At 35.8% G+C, this 11185-nt stretch overlaps 1 pseudogene; it reads right to left on the bottom strand.

Annotated features, from left to right (window-relative positions):
• Positions 1-1463: 1463 nt before the first annotated feature.
• Positions 1464-3002, bottom strand: LOC100619725 (synapse-associated protein 1-like; annotated as a pseudogene).
• Between the last annotated feature and the right edge of the window lie 8183 nt (positions 3003-11185).

Raw genomic sequence — 11185 nt, 5'->3', positions numbered from 1 at the left:
AAGCCTGAGGCCAGTTGGAGGCAGGGATGTGGACACAGACCTGTATCTACATTATCTGTAACAAAGAAGTTGAAAAACTTTTTACTACCAAGTTCCATGTATATTTCAGTTAATCTAGCAAATTTACCCATCTACAATCATTTTCTGACAATGCCAGACAAAATAAGGCATTTTTGTATTACAAAACTGCTCTTTAAATTAATTTTTAATTTCCTTTATATTTATAACATTTGTACAGGAGAATATATAACTAAATTACATTTCTAAATTCAATAACCAATCATGCCACGTAATAAATTTTATTAAAATGGTGGCATGGTTCTATTGCTATTTTAGTTTTTTTCTCTTCACTGGCACATCTTAACATTTTATTATAGTTTGATACTTGTCCCTTCCCCTCAAAAACTTCTATTTTTGTTTCCCCTATCAGAAACTCCACAGATTTATCAATAAGTAGATATTTCTTACCTTTCTTCGCTTTCACTTCATTACCCCAAACCACCACAAAGTTTCCCTTAGTTCCCATCAATAGAAAGGTCTTCTGGAGGAGTTCTCATTCTCTGAACCTTAGTGCCTTCAAAAGGAATCCCAGCATGGACTGAAAGGCTCTTGAAAATCTATCAGTTTATCTATATAATTCATTCATACCCTTTAGAAAATTTAGGCCCATAGGTGCCAGGTTTGGTTTTGACTGGTAACTTACAACTTGCCAGCACAAAGACATCATGATGACTCACCATGAATTTCTTCTTTAAAATTTGTATTTTAAAATACCAATATGTGTTATGGGGCGTCTTCCAGGCCTGAGTTGTTTATGTAGCATTTCTCTTATTAAGAAATTGTTAAACATTAGCACCACCCCCATTTTAGGAAATAGAGGCCTTCAATGAAATGTAAAGGTTTCAGAACATACCAACTGCTCTGGCAGTTGTCCGTTACATGAAATTAGTATTGCCCCTTAAAAAAATGTTTCCGCTAGTACTCTTCAGTTGCCAGTGCAGTGATATTCTAGTAGATCTCTATCCAGAAAAACGTAAATACATTTTATAAATACAAAACTATTTAATTAGTATGAGTGAAGCTAAAGTATTTATACATATCAACTCTACATAAGCATGAAAAAAGTGAACTTAAATATCTCTGAATACTATTAATACAAAATGGTTGGAAAGTCCATAAAATTTGAAACAACAGTGGCACAGAATTCAAAAAGAAAATCATTAAAATTATATATGACTAAACTTCTTTCTTTTAATTAAAAAAGGAAGGTTATACTAAGTTTTTCTAATTACAAATGCAAATAATGCCAGGGTTAAGCTATTAAAAATTAACAGGAAATAATTTTTTTGGCATCTAGGTGGTTTTCAGAAAGTACTTACCAAAAGAAATTATTTCCGTACAGTAATTCTGAAATGTTTTCTCTAAGTTCTTTGGCATGATTTTGGACATTTAGGAGATAATAGTTAAAGAGAATTAAGTATTTTAATGCATATGTACAAAGAACTTTTGGTGATAAAAGTACAAATATGAAGAAATTTTATAAAACTGCATAAAGAATAAATTAATGATGTCTCACTTTTAACCTTAGAGAATGTAGTATTCTAAAATTTTACTTGTTTTCTGCTACATTTGCATCAATATAGCCTACAAATAGGACTTCTAAACTAAAGTTATATTCAAATAAGCCACTGTTGTGTAAAACATACATTTGTGATTATTAGGAATAAACTATATTCAATTTTAAACAAAGAAATAATGTTGGTTATTTCTCTATGAACAGATCCTTCAATATGTCATTATATGCTCTTCTGTTTCTCCTTATTTGGGGGAGTCCAGGATGCTAACAGAATTTCATGTCAGTGTGTGGAACATTTAAAGATCACATTGTATTCCAAGAAAATTAATTTCCTTCCTGAAGCATTTCTTCAATTTCCTTGTCCCAGTTTTCATCCCGTTTCTCTGATTCTGTCACCACTTCATATTCCTGAAGTTCCTGCTGTAGTTCTTTTTCCCAATCTGCAGATTCTTCTTCCAATATAGTTATTTCCTCTTCCTTTTTATCAAGTACCAACTGTTCCATTTCTTTTCTTAGATCTTCCTGATTAAAGTTACAAGCATCAAAGGCATCACTAACAAATTCAGACACACCAGGGCTAGTTGATATCTCTTCCTCATCCTCTTGAGGTTTAAGTTGAGATTTAATTGCAACAGGTGGTGTTTTAAGTCGTACTGCCTCTGTTACCTGTGAGTCCCCTTCTCTGCTGCTGTTCTTCTCGTTTCCCACAGCTTGCTGCTGGGCTGCTAGTGCAGTCAGCTGTGCAGCCTGTTTAATCACGGAGACACAATAAAAATAATTTCTCCAAAACACTTCTTCTTTTACATGTTTAGGAACAAGGTCAAATCTCATTCTGTTCAGCAGTTCATCTTCTTGAAGCATTATCATAGCAACAGGATACATTGGATCAAAGTCACGAAGGAAGTTTCTCTTGTCTGCAGATAAGGCCAATATTTGTTGTTGAATTGTTTCTTCTTCATTACTGTCAACCCATGGAGGCACTGCTGCTTCTGATTTTTTGGTATATTGTTCCTGCACAAATTTTTTTTTTGTTCCTTCTGGAAATCTCCTATAATTGTCTTATCAATGATATCATCTATTTTCCCTTCTTCTACTGACTTCTTTATTGTTTGTGCTGTTTCAGCAACTGATTCAGTTATCTTTTTGGTAGCAGCAGTGGCAAAGTTAAAAAGGTAATTGCCGAAGCCTTTGGCTTGGTCTGGAGAAGAGGTTCTTCATCCCCTTCCTGTGGTTTCCCGGGCCGCTGCACCGCCTCGCACCCCGCAGCCGCCTCCGCCACCTCTTAGGGGCTCCCCCCAGCTGGAGGGTCACCCCCTGACGACGCTTGCTCCAAGCCAAACCAGCTTCCCAGACCCCGTAACATCCCGCTCCGCCGTCCTGAGGCGGCCGCTGTGAGTTCGGTCACCAGGGTCAACTTGCTGCCGTCACCGCCTCCGGGTTCAATTCGCCTATCTCTCCTGGCCGGCAGGACTTTCTAACATTCTTTTGCTTCATCTGTGAGAAGCAACATTTTCAGAACAGACTGTCTCAGGAGTTTACAGCTTTGAAGGATAATTTTTAATTTTGTCTGTATATCTGAGTGTTTTTGTTGCTATTTACTAAATTTATCATTTAAAATTTTAAGTATTAGGAAATTTTTTTGCCCAGAAAGTAAACACTATTTCCTTATTGGTACATTTTTAAAAAACACAATATCACTTAAATTAAAATGAGGTATATAGAGATTGTTGTTGCTGCTTAGTCATATCAGTTGTTCCTGACCCCAATCAGGGTTTTCTTAGTAAAGATACTGGAATGGTTTTCTATTTCCTTTTCCAGCTCATTTCACAGATGTGGAAACAGGCAAATTTGTCTAGGGTCACATAGCTAGTATGATTTGAACTCAGGACTTCCTAAAATCCAGACCTGGAATTCTCCCACTGTGTCACCTAATGGCCCCTTAGATTGAGGGAATCGGAGTCTATGAAAAAATAAAAGAAAGCCTGAAATCATCAATCCCTGAAATGTACTTTTGAGATCACAAAATCCAAACTCTTCATTTTATACATCAGGAATCTGAGGCGTATAGAGATTAATTGATTTGCCCATATAACTCATAAGCGTCTGAGATGGGATTTGTATCAAGAGCTTCCTGACTTCAAATCCAGTATTGAATTATGTTCTTCCATGCTGTCTCTCCAAGACCTCCTTGTTATAATAGATGACAAAACTGTGGCCCAGAGATGAGTACTGACTTGCCCTCAGCCTGTTGGTGGCACAGTCATGTCTTTGAAAAAAAATTATTTTACCTGTCATCTATATTAACCTATTATTACTACAGATGAGTAAACTGAGCCTTAGAGAGGTCAGCTTCTTAGACTGCAGAGTACCTACATCAAGGTAGACATTTACCATTTGAATAAATTATCATAAAAGTAAGTTTCCATATTACTACTCTCCCTCCCATATAAATACATATATATAATATATATAATGAATAAATTTTAAAAGTTTTTAAGTGACTGATGTCTGAGCAATCTTAGAAAATATTTTTTGAATTGAATTGAATTTGAATTGAAATTATTTGAATTTTTGAAAATTTTGGCCATACATACAGAGTCAAGGCTAACAAGAGGCTAAACAATCATATGAATGAATAAATGCATTAAATATTTGTTAAGTATTTACTGTATACAAAACTAAGTGTTAGGGATACAAATAGTAAACTAATATAGTCCTTGCCCTCAAAGAGCCCATATTTTAATTGGGAAGGTAACTCACATAGAAGGGTTTTGTTGGAGCCAGATGAAAAGGTGCAATGGTCCTTAGGGTGCAGCAGCAAAACACATATTAATGCTTCTTTAACCATTCAATTTCTGGCATTGAGCCATTTGACAGTGCCAAAGATGGTCACAAGGACTTTCTTTTCTAGGTCTTCATCAGAGGTGGCTGTAGCATCTGGAGGAGCAGTTGCCAGGATGCATCTAAAAAGGAGTTACCTCTGGGCAGTGGATTGGAGGCATTGCTGATCCCAAGGCTCTTGGGTACAGGGACCTGGGTTGTCTCCAACCACGTATAAAGAAAGATGGCTTTCAAGGTATTAATGGTGATCCCTCTAGCCCATCACATGCTGCCTCCCCTAGCCTGCTGTTCCAGCTAAACCAGCTCCCTGGTCCTTGGAGAGGTGCTTATGTTCTATATAATATGGAAAGGGAAAGGGGAGAAGAAAAGCTTTCCATGAGAATTTCCTGTCACTTAATGCTCCTTTCTCCTCTTCTCTTTTGCTGTTTTAATATGTAATGTTCTGCAGAGTTTAGTATTTGACCCTCAAGAGAGTTGTTCTAATGCCCTTCAGAATGCTCGACAATAAGACACACATACTTGGAAGAAACCTTCTGTCTTGAGGATCTAATGAACGCCAAGGACACATTTTGCATTTTGCTTCCTCTTGACCCCTGTCTGAATTTATTAGATGATTTATACATCACAGGAGCCAGTAACAGGTCAGAGGATGACGGCAGCATTGCGTGCAGGACTGCCTTTGGGAGAGATAGTGAGCTCTAAAGCTCATTGTCCCAGCCCTTTCATTGAATCTGTGACTGCTTTGGTTTCCTCTTGTAGTGTGCAATCACTTCTGATAGTTATTTTGTTCATTTCTGCCTTTGTAGAGCTGCTCTTGTACCAGAAGCCCAGCTGATTCACTGCATCTAAAATGAGGTCTCAAGCTTACAATTCTTTCTAATCCTCATTTTAAGTTCCTTTTCACCTCGGGCATTTGGGGATAGACTTTGAAAATGCCCATCACTATTTAATGCAGAATGGAAATGCATATTATTTGGAGAAAGTCATCTCAGCTCACTTTTTCAGTGTTTCTCCCTGCATAATGCAGTGGAAAGAATGGTACTCGGAATAAAAAAAATAAAATTCTGCATTCATGTCTTAACTTTGCCATTTACTTTCCTTGCAGTTAATCACTTAACATCAAGGAGGCACCTTGGGACAATGGAAAGTTTTGGATTTGGATTCCAAATGCTATGGGTCCAAATCTAAGTTCTGCCTGAACACTGAAGTCCCTTCTAGGTTTTAATCTATGGTCCTAAGTTTCTAAATAATTTAAACTATTTGTCTCTGTTCCCAATTTATATTATGAAAGGAGTTAAATTAGATCAAGGAATCTTACCCCTTTTGTGCCATGGACCCTTAGACATTCTGATATAGTCTATGGACCCTTTCTTAGAGATGTCTTTTTTTTTTCCTTCAAATATTTGCTTTTTTCCAGTTACATGTAAGAATTTTTAACATTTGTTTTTTTAAAACTTAGAACTCTAAATTCTTCCCCTCCATTCCTATTTCCTCTCCCTCTTCACTGAAAAGGCAAACAATTTGATATAGATTATACATGTGCAGTCATGCAATACATATTTCTATATTAGTCATGTTGTAAAAGAAAACAGACGAAAAAAGTAGTTTTAAAAGCATACTTTGATCTGCATTCAGACCACCAATTCTTTCTTTGGAGGCAGATAGTATTTATTTTTCATTATATGTCCTTCTGAATTATCTCAGATTTTTGTATTTCTGAGAATAAAGTCATTTACAGGTGCTCATCATGCATTATTGCTATCACTATGTACAACATTCTCCTGGTTCTGCTCACTTCACTTTGCATCAGTTAATGTAAGTTGTTTCAAGTTTTTCTGAAATCATCCTGCTCATCATTTCTTAGAGCACAATACCCTCTCAATCATATGCCACAAGTTGTTCAACCATCCCAGCATTCCCTCAATTTCCAATTCTTTGCCACTCAGTATTTCTTTACATGCATAAAATTAAACACATAAGATTACACAGAAAGACAATTATATTGAAAAGAAATTTAAAATGATTTTCAAAAACAAGTTCATAAATACTAGGTTAAGAACCTCTGAATGAGATAATTAACTAGGGTTCTTTCCAACTTTAGATCTATGATCCTTTGTGTATTTGCTCTCATCTCCTATCCTTATACTGCATAATCTTCTACTATTCAGCAATAAAATATTTGATACAGCCTATCAGTCTATCAGTGGGCACTATTGTAAGAAGGAAATAAGCTCAGAAGGACAATCCTACCACTACTTGTGCCAGATGATGGTTTTTAAAATCAGTGTGATGAAATGGAAGCCATGCTTCCATGGCTAGAGAGCAGAACATCTATTTTGTTTTTTTTTTTTTTTGTAAACTGTTGGGCAGTTAGGTCCCTCAGTGAATAGAGTACTGGATTTAGAATCAGGAAGAGCCATTTTAATGTATTCAAATCTGTTCTCAGATACTTATTATTCATTGTGTCATTCTGGGTAAGTCACTTAACCCTGTTTGCCTCCATTTCCTCATCTGTAAAATAAGCCAGATAAAGGAAATGGTGAACCACTCCAGTATCTTCTTAAGAAAATTCCATATATGGTCTTGCCTTAAAAAATGTACTTCCTCTATTTTTTGTCTCCAAAGAATCATCAATATAAAATCATAGAGATTTTATGGGATGGGGTTAATTTTCTTGACTTAAAATTAATTTGAAACCACTTTCATACAATTCTACCAAGGATCTCATATACTTTCCAGATATTTGACAGCTTATTTATACAATACCTCAATATAGTAGGTAGACAGATAAGTATTATTAAATGGAAAAAATATGCTATATTCCTATAAATGGGATGTATTGGTTTGCCTAGATTTTACTTTTAAGGTGATAAGCTTAATAGATGAATCACATTTTCTTGCTTTGGAATCCTATCATCTTCTAGAACTTGTTCTAAACATCTGTGAGTTTTTAGAAAAATCTAAAATCAAGTTTGAAAACTGAAAAGTATGAAGGGACCTCAGAATTCATTTGAGACCCTCAGTTCCACACATGAAGTCTTTGTGACAATGTCCTTAACAAGTAAATGGTCATCTACCCTTTGCTTAGATACTTCTAGTGGCAAAAAACTTACCATTCTATGAGGTTGACTTATTTTTGGATAACTCTAATTGTCCATAAGGTTTTTCCCCCCCTATTGTTGTGGTTGTGATATTAAGCTAAAATCTACCCCCTTGTGATTTTCATCAATCGGTCTGATTATTTCTATCCTCTAAGAGCAAGCAGAACAAGTCTAATCGTTCTTCTATGTAACAAACTTTTAAATATTTAAAGATTATTATCATATTCAGCTCTTTTCCAAGCTGAATATTCCTAGTCTCTTTAAACAATCCTTATATGGCATAATTTTGAAGACTGTCTACATGGTCTCGGGTCTCCTGTGACTGTAATCTGGGTAATAATACTAGTTAGCATTTATGTAGCACTTGAAGGTTTTTAAAGCACTTTATAAATATCATCTCATTTTATTATCCTCACAACATCCCTTGGAGGTAGGTGCTTTTATCCTTATTTTTCAAATGAAGAAACTGAGGCAGACAGAGATTAAGTGATTCGCCCAAGGTTATAGAGTAGACGTTTGAGGTAGTATTTGAATTCAGGTCTTTTATTCTCCAAGCTTAGCACTCTATCTTTTCTGCCTAGCTATAATTATCAATATCTTTCCTAAAATTTAGACCCCAATAGAGCACATCATCTTAACCATGTAGTCTGATCAAGGCAGAAAACATTTGTGTTACAATTTCTCTTGTTGAGAATGTTATACTTCTCTTGATGCAGTTTAAGATAGTAAAAGCTTTTTTAAAAGTTGTTTTTTTTAAGGCTGCCACATCATACTTCTAACTCATATCAAGTGTGTGTTCCACTAAAAAAGCCACAGATATTTTTCACATAAACATTTTTCCCCAGCTACATCCCCCTCATCACATACTTGTGGAGCAGATTTTTAAAAATACAAATGCAAGAATTTATATGGATCTCTATTGAATTTCACTTAATTTCAGAGTATCATGCTCATTCCAGCCTCTCCATGCATCTTTTTAAAAAAATCATAATCCTGTCATTCCTCTTGAGATGACTTCACTCTCAGAGTCTCGGGTTATAGTATCCTATTAATCCTAGCTCTGATCCAGAGCTGGAACTAGGGTGAGGTAGCTGGTACTTTGTCCCAATACACTAAAATTTAGGGACTATAAAAGTTGTAAATAAAGAATTTTATTATGCAATTTAAAAACAGTTATACTTATATTTTATAGCATTTTCATTTCTTCAGTAGTCTAAAAAATACTTAGCAAGAATGCTTGGAGGAGTATGATAATATAGTAGATAAGGCAAGAAGATTCAATTCCTGCCCTAGACACTATTAAGTGCTGAATATCTAAGCTTTGTTACAACCCAATAAGATAGGTGTTATGATTATCCCCTTTTTAACAGCCAAGAAAACTGAAGTTGAGTGACATTAAATGGCATGACCAGTCACACAGCTAGTAAATGTATGAGGAATGATTCAATTTCAGTTCTTCACTCCAGTATCCTGGAGTTAAGCATTCTGTCTACTGCCCCACCTAGCTGTGAGACCCTGGGCAAAAAAAAAAAGTCTCACTTAGCCTCAGTTTCCTTACCTGTAAAAAAAAACTTTGGATCTGATGGCTTCTAAGATTCCTTCCAGATCTAAATCTATGATCATATAGAGCCATGATATTGTATGCTTCTCCAACTGGGGCTGCACACCAAGGAAGTTATCATCAAGCTGGCAGCTTCTCTAACATAGGTTTCCTAGTGTACAAGCTCTCTATCTCTCTTTTCTTCAAATCTCTCCTCATTTTCCCTTGTCTCCCTCCTCCCCCCCCCCTCTCATTTCTGATGAGGTTTCATCCTCTGTGGCCAGGAGTTTCCTCTATTTTTTTTTTTTCCACAGGACTCCAGTATCCCAAGAATCTTTTTTTCACTAGGGTTGAATTGAGGCTATGTTTAATATTGTCTATTTGTCCTTATCACCCATTCTACTTGCTCCAGGCACTAAAAGTGCTAGTTATTGCTCTCCTCTGATTTCTTTTTTAATCCATTTTCTTAGCAGAGATTCTTCACCTGAGGTCCATGAGACATATATAATTGTCTTCCATTGTATTTGTATTAGTTTCCTATATACTTTATTTTATGTATTTAAATATATGATTCTGAGAAAGGGTCCATGGGTTTACAATTCTGCCAAAAGGGTCCATGACCCAGGGAAAGGTAAAGAATCCTTAGCATAAAAGTACCCAGTAGACTCTGTATAACTTTCCTCCTCTTCTTATTTAAAAAGAATCTAAACAGAAGCACATTTATGCAATATACCCCTTACAAGATATACCCCTTACAATATACCTTACAAGAATCCTATTCTTTCCCTCCCTCCCCTTCCCCCCCTTCCCATAGATGATGCACAATTCCACTGGGTATTACATGTGTCTTTGATCAGAACCTATTTCCATGTTATTGATGTTTGCATTAGGATGATCATTTAGAGTCTACATCCCCAATCATATCCCCCTTGACCTATGTAATCAAGCAGTTGTTTTTCTTCTGTGTTTCTACTTCTGCAGTTTTTTTTCTGAATGTGGATAGTGTTCTTTCTCCTAAATCCCTCTGGGTTGTTCAGGATCACTGCATTGCCACTAATGAAGAAGTCCATTACAGTCAGTTGTACCACAGTGTATCGGTCTCTGTGTATAATGTTCTCCTGGTTCTATTCCTCTCACTCTGCATTGATTTCTGGAGGTCATTCCAGTTCACATGGAATTCCTCCAGTTTCTTATTCATTTGAGCACAATAGTATTCCATCACCAACAAATACCATAATTTGTTCAGCCTTTCCCCAATCAAAGGACATCCCCTCATTTTCCAATTTTTTGCCACCACAAAAGAGTGCAGCTATGAATATTCTTGTACAAGTCTTTTTTCCTTATTATCTCTTTGGGGTATAAACCCAGCAGTGCAATGGCTGGATCAAAGGGCAGACAGTCTTTTATCACCCTTTGGGCATAGTTCCAAATTGCCCTCCAGAATGGTTGGATCAGTTCACAACTCCACCAGCAGGGTGTTAATGTCCCAACTTTGCCACACTCCCTCCAGCATTCATTACTTTCCTTTACTGTCATGTTAGCCAATCTGCTAGGTGTGAGGTGATAACTCAGTTGTTTTGATTTGCATCTCTCTGATTATAAGAGATTTAGAACACTTTTTCATGTGTTTATTAATAATTTTCATTTCTTTAACTGAAAATTGCCTATTCATGCCCATTGCTCATTTATCAATTGGAGAATGGCTTGATTTTTTGTACAATTGATTTAGTTCTTTATAAATTTGGGTAATTAAACTTTTGTCAGAGGTTTTTGTTATGAAGATTGTTTCCAAATTTGTTGCTTCCCTTCTAATTTTGGTTGTATTCTTTTGTTTGTACAAAACCTTTTTAATTTGATGTAATCAAAATTATTGATTTTACATTTTGTAATTTTTTCTAACTCTTGCTTGGTCTTAAAATCTTTCCTTTCCCAAAGATCTGACATGTATACTATTCTGGGTTCACCTAATTTACTTATAGTTTCCTTCTTTATGTTCAAGTCATTCACCCATTCTGAGTTTATCTTGGTGTAGGATGTAAGATGTTGATCCAAACCTAATCTCTCCCATACTGTCTTCCAATTTCCCCAGCAGTTTTTATCAAATAGTGGATTTTTGTCCCCAAAACT

This window comes from Monodelphis domestica, chromosome 2 (genome assembly GCF_027887165.1).
Source record: "Monodelphis domestica isolate mMonDom1 chromosome 2, mMonDom1.pri, whole genome shotgun sequence".
Lineage (NCBI taxonomy): Eukaryota > Metazoa > Chordata > Mammalia > Didelphimorphia > Didelphidae > Monodelphis > Monodelphis domestica.
Note: the sequence above shows the minus strand (reverse complement) of the source record. Positions and strands in the feature narration are given on the sequence as shown.